Source organism: Heterodontus francisci, unplaced genomic scaffold (genome assembly GCF_036365525.1).
Source record: "Heterodontus francisci isolate sHetFra1 unplaced genomic scaffold, sHetFra1.hap1 HAP1_SCAFFOLD_75, whole genome shotgun sequence".
Lineage (NCBI taxonomy): Eukaryota > Metazoa > Chordata > Chondrichthyes > Heterodontiformes > Heterodontidae > Heterodontus > Heterodontus francisci.
Window position 1 is genome coordinate 1,666,643 of NW_027141820.1, and position 11,225 is coordinate 1,677,867.

The 11,225-nt window shown below is 50.1% G+C and overlaps 1 non-coding gene across 1 annotated transcript; it reads right to left on the reverse strand.

Moving 5' to 3' along the window:
• Window positions 1–584: 584 nt before the first annotated feature.
• On the reverse strand, window positions 585–667 carry trnal-uaa (transfer RNA leucine (anticodon UAA)). The gene has a single exon. It is a non-coding gene; the product is annotated as a tRNA-Leu (tRNA).
• Between the last annotated feature and the right edge of the window lie 10,558 nt (window positions 668–11,225).

Below are 11,225 nucleotides of genomic sequence, written 5' to 3' on the forward strand. Positions count from 1 at the left end.
CTGGTTTCTTCACTAAAGATTTCTTGTCTGCTGGTTTCTTCACTGAAGATTTCTTGTCTGCTGGTTTCTTCACTAAAGATTTCTTGGCTGCTGGTTTCTTCACCTTCTTTCCCACTTTTCCCTGGGTTTTCCTTCTTGCTGATTTTGAAGGAGCCGGAGGCGCCCTGTCCCTTGCTCTGCACCAGGGAGCCTTTGTTCACATTCCTCTTGATACTTTGCTTGATCTGGGTCTTGAGCTTCTCCTGAGCGGTGGCAGACCTGCAAGGAATCAACTACCAGCTAGCGTATAAAGCGAGACCAAGGCTCAGGGCCTTCAGTTACCTGGAGGGGCGTCGGTGAGGCAGCGGATCCTGTGAGGAACCACAATCCAGGAAGGATGAGAAGGTCATTGTCAGGGTACAGAGGAGATTAAGTTAAAGATTTACCAGTTTATAAGCAAGCGCAGAGCCAAGGAACGGTGCTGGGGCAGATAAAATAATAGGAAGCTGTGATCAGTTGGAAGGCAAGAGTGATTAAATGACAGAAGAGATGATGGTGCAAGGCAAAAGTCAGGGAAAGAATAAGTAACATTTTGTAAGCACAGATACCAGGAGTGGGGTTTGAACCCACGCAGACACATGTCTATTGGATCTTAAGTCCAACGCCTTAACCACTCGGCCATCCTGGTACATTAAGCCTCCACTGAAAATGAAATTTAATGTGATCCGGGTGCCATCTGGCCTTTTCCAATATAAAGTTATGACTCCTCTCCCATGCTAAATTGGACCCTTCATTATTTATGAACCTCAATCGGATCACCCCTCAGTCTAGGTTTCTCTAAGGTGTAGGGTCCCAACTCTTTTAGTCTAACTTGATAACCAAGATGTCTTATACTGGGAATTCGTCGAATGTCTCTCCTCTGTACCCTTTCCAAAGCCTCAATATCACCCATCATGTGAGGAGACCAAGACTGGATACAATATTCCAAGTGAGTCCTGACCAACGTTTCATAAAAGGACAAATTCGGGACATCTCAGATACTGAAGGAGTCCGTGTCCAGAAGCAGCAAGACCTGGACAACATTCAGACTTGGGCTGCTAAGTGGCAAGTAACATTCACACCACATAAGTACCAGGCAATGACCATCTCCAACAAGAGAGAATGTAACCATCTCCCTTTGACGATCAACAGCATTACCATCGCTGAATCCCACCACCATCAACATCCTGGGGGTTACCATTGACAAAAGCTTAACTGGACCATTCATATACATACTCTGGCTACAAGAGTAAATCAGATAGTGGGAATTCTGTGATGAGTAACTCAGCTCAAGGCACGAGGTGAAATGCTCATTAGGAGAGCTGGAGAAATGGACTGGTCAGGTGGGCAGAAAAGTGGCAAATGGAACTCAACTTGGAGAAGTGTGAGGTGATGCCTTTGGTGAGGTCAAACACAGCAAAGGAATACACAATTAATGGGTGAATGCTGAGAGGTGTAGAGGAAGTGAGGGACCTTGAAGTGAATGTCCACAAATCCCTGAAAGTAGCAGGACAGGTTGATAAGTTGGTTGAGAAGGCTTATGGAATCCTTTCCTTTATTAGCCGATGTATAGAATATAAGAGCAGGGAGGTTATGCTGGAACTGTATCAATCATGAGTTAGGCCACAACTTGAGTTCTGTGTGCAGTTCTGGTCACCTCATTCCAGAAAGGATGTAATTGCACTAGAGAGGTGACAGAGGAGATTTACGAGGATGTTGCCAGGACTGGAAAAATGCAGCTATGAGGAAAGATTGGATAGACTGGGGTTGTTCTCCTTGGAATAGAAGAGGCTGAGGGGAGATTTGATTGAAATGTACAAAATTGTGAGGGGTCTGGATAGAATGGATGGGAAGGGTCTATTTACCTTAGTAGGGAGGTCAGTGACGAGGGGGCATAGATTTAAAGTGATGTTTTGAACAATTAGAGGGGAGATGAGGAAAGGTTTTTTCACCCAGAGGGCTGTGGGAGTCTGGAACTCACTGCCTGTAAGGGTAGCTGAGGCAGAAACCCTCAACTCATTTAAAAGGAGTCTGGATGTGCACCTCAAGTACCTGAACCTGCAGGGCTCCGGTCCAAATGCTGGACAACGGGATTCAGCTGGGTGGCTCGTTTTTTGGCCTGCCTGTGCTGTAAACTTTCTATGTTCTATGATTCTATGCAGACACAATGGGCCGAATGGCCTCCTTCTGCACTGCAATAATTTTGTGATTTTTGACTTTCCAAAACTTGTCAACCATCTACAAGGCACAAACCAGGATGAGTGCAGCACCAACAATACTCTACAAACTCGACACTGTTCAGGACAAAGCTGCCACCTTGATTGTCACCCCATTCACCACCTTAAACATTCACTCCCTTCATCACTGACACACAGTGGCAGTAGTGTGTACCATCTACCAGATGCACTGCTGCAACTCATCAAGGCTCCGCAGACAGCACCTTCCAAACCGAAGACCTCCACCACCTTGAAGGACAAGGGCTGCAGATGCATGGAAACACCACCATGTGCAAGCTCCCCTCCAAGTCACACACCATCTGATCTGCAAATATATCGCTGTTCATTCACTGATGTTGGGTCAAAATCCTGGATCTCCCTTCCTAACAGCACTGTGGGTGTACCTACACCACATGGAGTGCAGCAATTCAAGAAGGGAGCTCACCGCCACCTTGTCAAGGACAATTAGGGATGGGTAACAAATTCTGGCCTTGCCAGTGTCGCTCACATCCCATGAAAGAATATGCCTCATTTTATACTCAATTGTCCTCTGAATGCAGCCCAACCCTCTATTTGCTCCAACTATCACTTCACAGCATTGCTGCTGTACCTTTAGAGATCTGTGCACTAGAACATCCAGATCTCTGCTCAAAATTATTTTCTTTTTTCCACCTACTTTAATGTTTTTCCCTGAAGGGTGTATGAATGTTGAGCATTCGCCCTGTCCACATGAATAACACTGCACTTACCCAAATTAAACATCATTTACCAGTCATGAACCCAATCTCCCAACACATTAAGATCAGCCTGAAACAGTCGAGCATCGTCTACAGTCTAAACACTCGCACAGATCTTCAAATCATCTGTAAATTTACAGATGGTGCGCCCTACACCTACATCCAGATCATTAATAAAAATAGTAAAGAGCAACAGACCCAACACCGATCCCTGTGGGACACCACTGGTAACTGGTCTCCAAACAGATCCAGATCCATCTGTAACTACTTTCTACCTACATCTGCCAGTCAGTTCCCAATCCAGATCAATATATTACCACTGATACCAGGGACTTTAATCTTATAGAGAAGCGTCTTGTGTGGAACCTTATCAAAATCTTTTGGCTGAGATCTGCTAATTGAACACAGGCCGGGGATGAGGCCTAGGCCTGTCCTGCTTTGTGTGTGGGTCTCAGGACCACACAAGGTTTGATCAGCTCACTGAGCACAGGCCCATCCTGCTCTATATGGTGCTCAGTACCTCACCAAATGAGAATAACTAACACACCACAGGCCATGGAGCCTCGGCCCATCCTTCCCCGATTGCGGTTCAGTGCCAACCAGGTCAGATCAGCTAATTCAGCACAGGCCGGAGATGGAAGCTGGACCTTTCCTGCTCTTGGGACTCCGTTCCATACCAGGTGCGATGAAGTAAGATACCACAGGCCGGGGATGGAGCCTGAGATTTCCCTGTTCTGTGTGGGGCTCTGTGCAACAACGTGTGAGAAGAACTATCATCCCTCAGGCTGAGGAAGGAGCCTGGGCCCATTCTGTTCTGTGTGGCTCCTACCACACTGAGTGGGATCAGTTAACACAACACAGGCCATGAATACAACCAGGCCCTTTCCTGCTCCGTGTGGCTCAGTATCACACCAGGTGGCATCAGCTAACACAGCACAGGCTGGGGCTGGAGCCTGGGCCCGTCCTGCTCTGTGGGCTCAGTAACAACCCGTAAGATGAACTTTTTTCAAAAGACTTCAGTGTATTTATCTCTGTCCAACACTGTGAGGCAGCTTTCTGTGTTTATAAAGAGTGTAATTTATTGACTGGTCTCTTGGATCAAACAGAGGTCTGTGTGCAGAGGGTTTGGGGGTGAGCTCTGATTCCTAACCCTTTCTGGACTGTGAGGAATAAAGAATGAATGAGAGAGAGAGAATGTGGGAGAAGGGATGATGGAAGTATTTGTCCGTGAACCTGATTAAAAGTGTCTCAAACGCAAGATAATATTAAGATATCAAGAGCAGAACATTAACATAATCTGAGTTCCGCGATCTGGTCGGGTCCCATTCCCCTGAAGTAAGGAATGAACGGGTGGGGAAATTCCACCTGGAGTTATATTTGTCTCCAATGAAGATGAGTTCACAGTGAGGATGGAATAGCTCAGTTGGGAGAACACGAGATTGAAGAACCAGGATACAATCCCTGGTTTCATCAGTTTTAATTTGGTGTCTCCATCAGTTTAAGTAGAGAGAATCAGAGGCGAGATTTTCCACTCTTGACCCCATGGGCTGAATTTTAAACTAACGGTGCGGCTCTCGGCAGAGGCACCGGAAGCGGGTGTCATCACCACACGAGTGAAATGTGGCTGGCCGACCCCGATCACGGAGCAGCCGACCAATTAATGAAGGGGAGGCGTGGGGCCCATGTAAACAAGGACCAGAGGTAGGGAACGAGGCACCGATGGCACCGACATCTGACACAACGGCAGGTGCTGGCACCATAATGAAAGGACTGCCAGACCTGCATTCACTGCTGCCTGGTTTAAAGGAGTGTCTTCCTGAGAGCCCTCTACTGCCCCAGGACCTGTTCTGCTGCCTCTGCTGTCCCAGGATCCGTTCTGCTGCCTCTGCTGTCCCAGGACCCGTTCTGCTGCCCCAAGACCCGTTCTGCTGCCTCTGATGCCCCAGGACCCGTTCTGCTGCCTCTGCTGCTCCAGGACCCGTTCTGCTGCATCTGCTGCCCCAGGACCCGTTCTGCTGCCCCAAGACCCGTTCTGCTGCCTCTGATGCCCCAGGACCCGTTCTGCTGCCCCAGGACCCGTTCTGCTGCCTCTGCTGCTCCAGGACCCGTTCTGCTGCCCCAGGACCCGTTCTGCTGCCTCTGCTGCCCCAGGACCCGTTCTGCTGCCTCTGCTGCCCCAGAACCTGTTCTGTTGCCTCTGCTGCCCCAGGATCAGTTCTGCTGCATCTGCTGCCCCAGGACCTGTTCTGCTGCCTCTGCTGCCCCAGGACCAGTTCTGCTGCATCTGCTGCCCCTGGACCTGTTCTGCTGCATCTGCTGCCCCAGGACCTGTTCTGCTGCCTCTGCTGCCCAGGATCCGTTCTGCTGTCACTGATGCCCCAGGACCCGTTCTGCTGTCACTGATGCCCCAGGACCCGTTCTGCTGTCTCTGCTGCCTGAGAGGTAAGGAGCTGAATGCGAGCCTGCAGTGACCATGGTCCAATGGTTTGGCGATGCCTTCCTGCAGGTTCGCCTCCAGGTGACAACAGATAGGTGGAAGATCCTCTTCCCCAGGGATGGGAGGTGGAGACCTGTCCACCTGACCAAGCAAAGCTGCTTTGAGATAGTAGGTGAAGTCAGCAGCCGTGGGGTCAACCCCAAGACATGGATCCAGTGCACGAAGTGGGTCAATGACCGGATCCAGGCTGCTCAGGCACAAACTCAAAACACTTTGGACCCTTTGGACATTGTGCATGGCAGAGTGAGAGGGAGTGTTTGGTGGAAAGGGAGTGACCACCCAGTCATGTGTATTGGGGAAGGGCAGCAGGACACGCTGCCTGAGGCTTGGCTGCATCTCGGTGGGAGGTGCACGTCAGTCATTGTATAAACTCACACAGTCCCTCGAGAGGGGCCACATGCAGGAGGAATATGTGTGTCCACATCATGGACTGCTGGATTATCACCATCAGAGATGTTGGGCTTGTCCCCGCTGGGAGACGAACTTTGTTGATCATAGTGGCTGCAATAGAAGACAGCCCACAATCGGAAAGAGCGTGTCAAGACTGGCAGTGGATGCCTTATCTCCATGTCCTCATCCCGATGGAGGAGGAGGCCATGGAACAGGCCGGGCAGCAAAGCAGCTGCTCCATAGCTGATGGAGAGACAGGGACACCTACCTAAGAGAGTGAGTGAGCATCTCCTGGGGCACAAGGGTGCATCTGCTGCAAAGGAGCCACACTGCTCATCTGTTCACCACTGCATCAATGGAGCTGCACAGTAGGGGTGGTTGGAATGTCGCGATGGGCAGACTCTAACCCTTCAATGTCCCTGTTTTCACATGCAGGCTAGGATGAACGACAAGAGCGAAGAGCTGGAGAGACTGGGGGACAGCCAGACACCTCTGAGGAGGAGGAGGGAGCCTCAGATGGTGCACCGTCACATCATTCCCCTGCACCCTCCACCAGCACAGAAACCCGCACTCGGTGGGTATCCACTCGCTGTTAGATTTGGGCACACAAGCTGGTGAGCACGTCACAGACAGGCCCGGGCAGCTGACGGAGGCTGTGACAGCCGAGGCCACTGGCAGTTGGAAGTCTGTGGGAGGCCAGGCCCATGCTGAGTCCCAGGCTGATGACGTGCCTCTGGTGTCACCAGCAACACGGGAAATGCTGCAGCTGCAGCAAGAGGTCAGGCAACATCTGGCAGAGTTGCCGGAGGTTATGTGTACCCAAGTTCGGATGATGGAGGAGTCCATCCAGGGTGCATGCTGCACTGTCTCTGATGGGGGTGTGTCTGGCTTCCTTCCTTGAGAGATTGGTGACTCTGATGGAGAGCCAGATCCAGCCGACCAATCAGTGGCTGCCGGAGATGTGTGCAGACCTGCACTCCATCGCTTTGTCCATGAGCTCCATCCAGCGGTGACAAGGCGAGAGGGGGGACGAGGCACCTGAACTCTTCACCAGGTCCACATCCCTCTCAGGTCAGCAGCGAGGTACAAGTGTGTCTTATAAGGGGGAGGAGCAGCTGGCTGCTCCATCTGGGGTCTCCTCTCAGGGTGCTCCTGGTGTGGACAGTAGCTCCAAAGCCCCTCTGCGAGTGACACAAGTGATGCCAGTGCCTGCCTCCATCACCCTCGATGACAGAGGGGGGGTCCCTGTACCTGTGCAGGAGGCCCTCAGTGTGCCGGGTCCCTCCAGCCCTCAGGCAGCAAGAGGACGGCCACCAATGTCATCCCAAGCCATGGGGCAGCAAGGTCAGCAGCCTGTCTCCACCTCAGCTAACAGAGCAGGGGGAGCACCACGAAGGAGCATGCGGAAAAGATTTCAGAAGAGCACCTAGATTCACTTGGGTTCATGGTGAATGTGCATTCCAGATGGATAGGGTTGCATTTGATGTCACACGGAAGAAAGAAATGATGTTCTCTCACTATGTCTCCTTCCTATTGTTGATGCCCTTTGGGACTTCATTTAAACCCTTCCTCCCAAGGGGCTGGAAGTGAGGGACCAAGCTCTGAGTTCATAAAGCTTCGGTCTTGTCACTGTGCGATGTGTACCTGGACGCTGCAGTGCAGAAGGAAGCAGGCGACAACAGGGCTGCTTAAAGCTAAGACTTTATTGCTGTGGTTCCAGAAGGTGGTAAGGCTCAAAGGAAACTTGAATGTATAAGGGTGTCTCATGTCTCCCTTGTGTGTATCTCATTGCCCCTTTCCTGCTGTGCCTGAGGTTCTTCATCAGGCACTGCTTGGGCAGCATCCGCCTCCACATCCTCATCATCAGAGGAGACATCACACTCCACGATATCCTCACTTGTCAACACCTCACCCCTCTGTAATGCCAGATTGTGCTGTGCACAGCAAACCACCACGATATGTGAGACCCTCGCCGGGACATACTGAAGGGCTCCACTGGATCGATCTAGGCACCTGAATCTCATCTTCAGGAGACCAATGGCCTCCTTGATGGTCGCTCGGGTTGACCCGCAGCAGGTGTTGTACCTCTCCTCTGCATCCGTGCGTGGGTTCCTCACAGACGTCAGTAGTCATGTCCTCAGTGGGTAGCCCCTGTCTCCAAGGATCCATCTCTGAAAGCGGATGGGGCCGCGGAAAGGTTCTGGCACCTGGGAGTGCCTTGGAATGCAGGCGTTGTGGCTGCTTCCCGGGATTTGTGCACACACCTATGGGATCCATTTGCAGTGGTTGCAGACCAATTGCACACTGAGCAAGTGGAAGCCCTTCCTGTTGAAGGCTGCTGGCTGGTCTGCAGGAGCCTTGATGGTCACATGGGGTGACACCCTACACCTGGGGGAATCCAGTGATGGCCCCGAATCCTATAGTCCTCTCAGCTTGACTGTTTGGATCGATGTGCACACAGTCACCGGCCCTCCTGAACAGGACATTGGTGACCTCCTTGATGCACTGATTCACCAAAGACTGAGATTCCACACATATCTCCAGTGGATCCCTGCAATGACCTGCTGGTGCAGAGGTTCAGTGGCACAGTGACCTTCAGTGACACTGGTATCAGGTGCCCACCAAGTCCCATGGGGCACAGCTGCATCATGGCAGAGAGATCAGTGACGACCTCCGTGCAGAGGCGCATTCTGTGGAGACACTGTCACTCGGACATCTGCAGGTAGTTGAACCTCAGCTGACGTGTTCCTCTGCCTCCTTCTCCAGCCTCCTGTTCGAGGCTGGCCTTCCTGTGGGCCCCCAAGCTGCTGTGGTGCCCCTGCTGGTGCCTGCGCCTCCCTCCCTTCCTCTCTACTCCTCCTCCTCAATGTGAGCCTTGAATGAGGCCCATGACAGGTTGCCCCTCCCTGAGTGCAAGGCCTTCACAGTAAACAACACCCAGCCACATTTACCTCACTTGTCACCCTCAATGAGGTGGCACTGCCCCAATGGTACCCTGGTGTGGCTCCCCCTGCAGAGCTGGCACATTGGCCCCCACTCCTGACAGTGTTTCCCGATGCCCTTTCCCCCTCCACCCTTACTGCCAAGTTACGCTGCCTCACCCGATAGCTTCCCAGTGAAGCCAACACTCAGCTCCCACCTCCCAGTCACCTCCTTTAACCAGGCGAGGCTCTGAAGCCCCGTGGTTCCCGTGCACTATTAGTTCAATTGGATCCAGTGAATAAAATTGCTGACAATTGGACTCATAAATACTTTAAATGCCTTCTTGCCGAGTGGATGTGCGAAGTCTGCCCTCCATGTCAGCCGCCGACAGAAAAATCCGGTCCGACGTCTTCCATCCCTATTTTATACACCCCCCCTCCCCCTCCCCAGCCTCCATTCCCGTCTCCAACGGTCCCTTAAAATTCTGGCCCATGTCTCTAAGACTAATGGGAGTGAAACTACATCTGCTCCTTAGCCTGAACAGGGAGAGCTGCTCTCTCTGTGTACAAAGTGAATGAATCTGCTCTTTACCTTGTCTTACTGGAACGTTCACTGTCTGGAAATGTCTGTTTGAAAATGTTTTCCTGTTATATTAATGGAGCAGAGGAGCAGATGTGAGTTGCTGTTCAACAGAGAGGTTTGGAAGTGGGTGAAGGGGTGGAGTGATGGTGTGAGTGAGAGGTGCAGTGAGTTGGCCATTCTCAATAGAGTGTCAGGAATGAAGGTCAGAGGAACAGACCAGGCAGGAAACACAGAAAGAGCGAGGAGAAGCTGGTGTGAAAAACAGAGATTAAACAACAGGCTTGTTCAGTTGGTTTGGGTCTGGTGTTCAGAATACCCGGAATCTGGGTTCACTTCCCTTCCAACTCAGCGAATTGTATCAACATTATGTTCATAAAACCATAGAATGATACCCAAAGAAGGAGACCATTTGGTCCATTGTGTCAGTGCTGTCTCTTTGGTTATGTTATCCAATTAGAACTGCTGCTCAGCTTTTTCCTGTAATCTGTACATTTTTCCTTCCAGTATTTATCCCAATTGCTTTTCAAAGTTACGACTGAATCTGCTTTCAAGTCCTGATCAGACAGTGCATTCCAGATCACAACACATCACTGTATAAAAAATCATTCCTCATTTCGCCTCTGGTTCTTTTCTCAATTACCTGATAAATACATCCTCTGGTTACTGACCCTTTTGCCACTGGAAACAATTTCTCCTTATTTAACTTATTGAAAACCTTCTTGATGATGTCACATACTAGACTGCCAGTAAAACTGAAGCCCATGGAATAAAAGAGACAATGACAGCATGGATATGAAGTTTGCAGACTGATAGGAACATAGAAGCAGGAGTAGGCCATTCAGCCCATCGAGACCACCCCACCATTCAATATGATGATGACTGATCATCCACTTCAATGCCTTTTTCCCACACTACCTCCATATCCCTTATGTCATTTGTATTTAGAAATCTGTCAATCTCTGCTTTAAACATACTCAATGACTGAGCTTCCACAGCTCTCTGGTGTAGAGAATTCCAAAGATTCACAACCCTCTGAGTAAAGAAATTTCTCCTCGTCTCTGTCCTAATTGGCTTTCCCCTTATGTTGAAATTGTGTCCCCTGGTTCTAGATTCCTCAACCGGAGGAAAAACTTCATCTACCCTGTCTATCCCTTTAAATATTTTGTAAGTTTCAATGAGATCACCTCTCATTCTTTGAAACTCTAGAGAATACAGTCCCAGTTTCCCCAATCTCTCTTCATAGGACAGTCCCGCCATCCCGGGAACAGGTCTGGTGAACCTTCATTGCACTCCCTCGATGGCAATGATATCCTTCCTCAGGAAAGGGGACCAAAACTGCACACAGTATTCCAAAGTGCAGTCCAACCAAGGTTATATACAATTGAAGCAAGATTTCACTACTCCTGTACTCAAATCGTCTTGTGATAGAGGCTAGCATATCATTCGTCTTCTGAACTGCTTGCTGCACCTGCATGTTAGCTTTCAGTCGCTTATTGACAAGGACACCCAGGCCCCTTTGTACATCTACACTTTCTAATCTCTTACCATTTAAGAAATAATCTGCACATCTGTTTCTCCTACCAAAGTGGATAACCTCACATTTTTACACATTATATTCCATGTGCCACTTTCTTGTCCACTCACTAAGTCTGTCCAAATCCCCTTGAAGCTGCTTTGCATCTTCCTCACAACACACATTCCCACCTAGTTTTGTGTCATCTGCGAACTTGGAAATACGACATTTGGTTCCCACCTCCGAATCATTGATATATATTGTGAACAGCTGGGTCACAGTGTGGTGGTGAACAGTTGTATTTCTGTCTGGAGGAAGGTTTACAGTGGGTTCCCCATGGTTCCTCATAA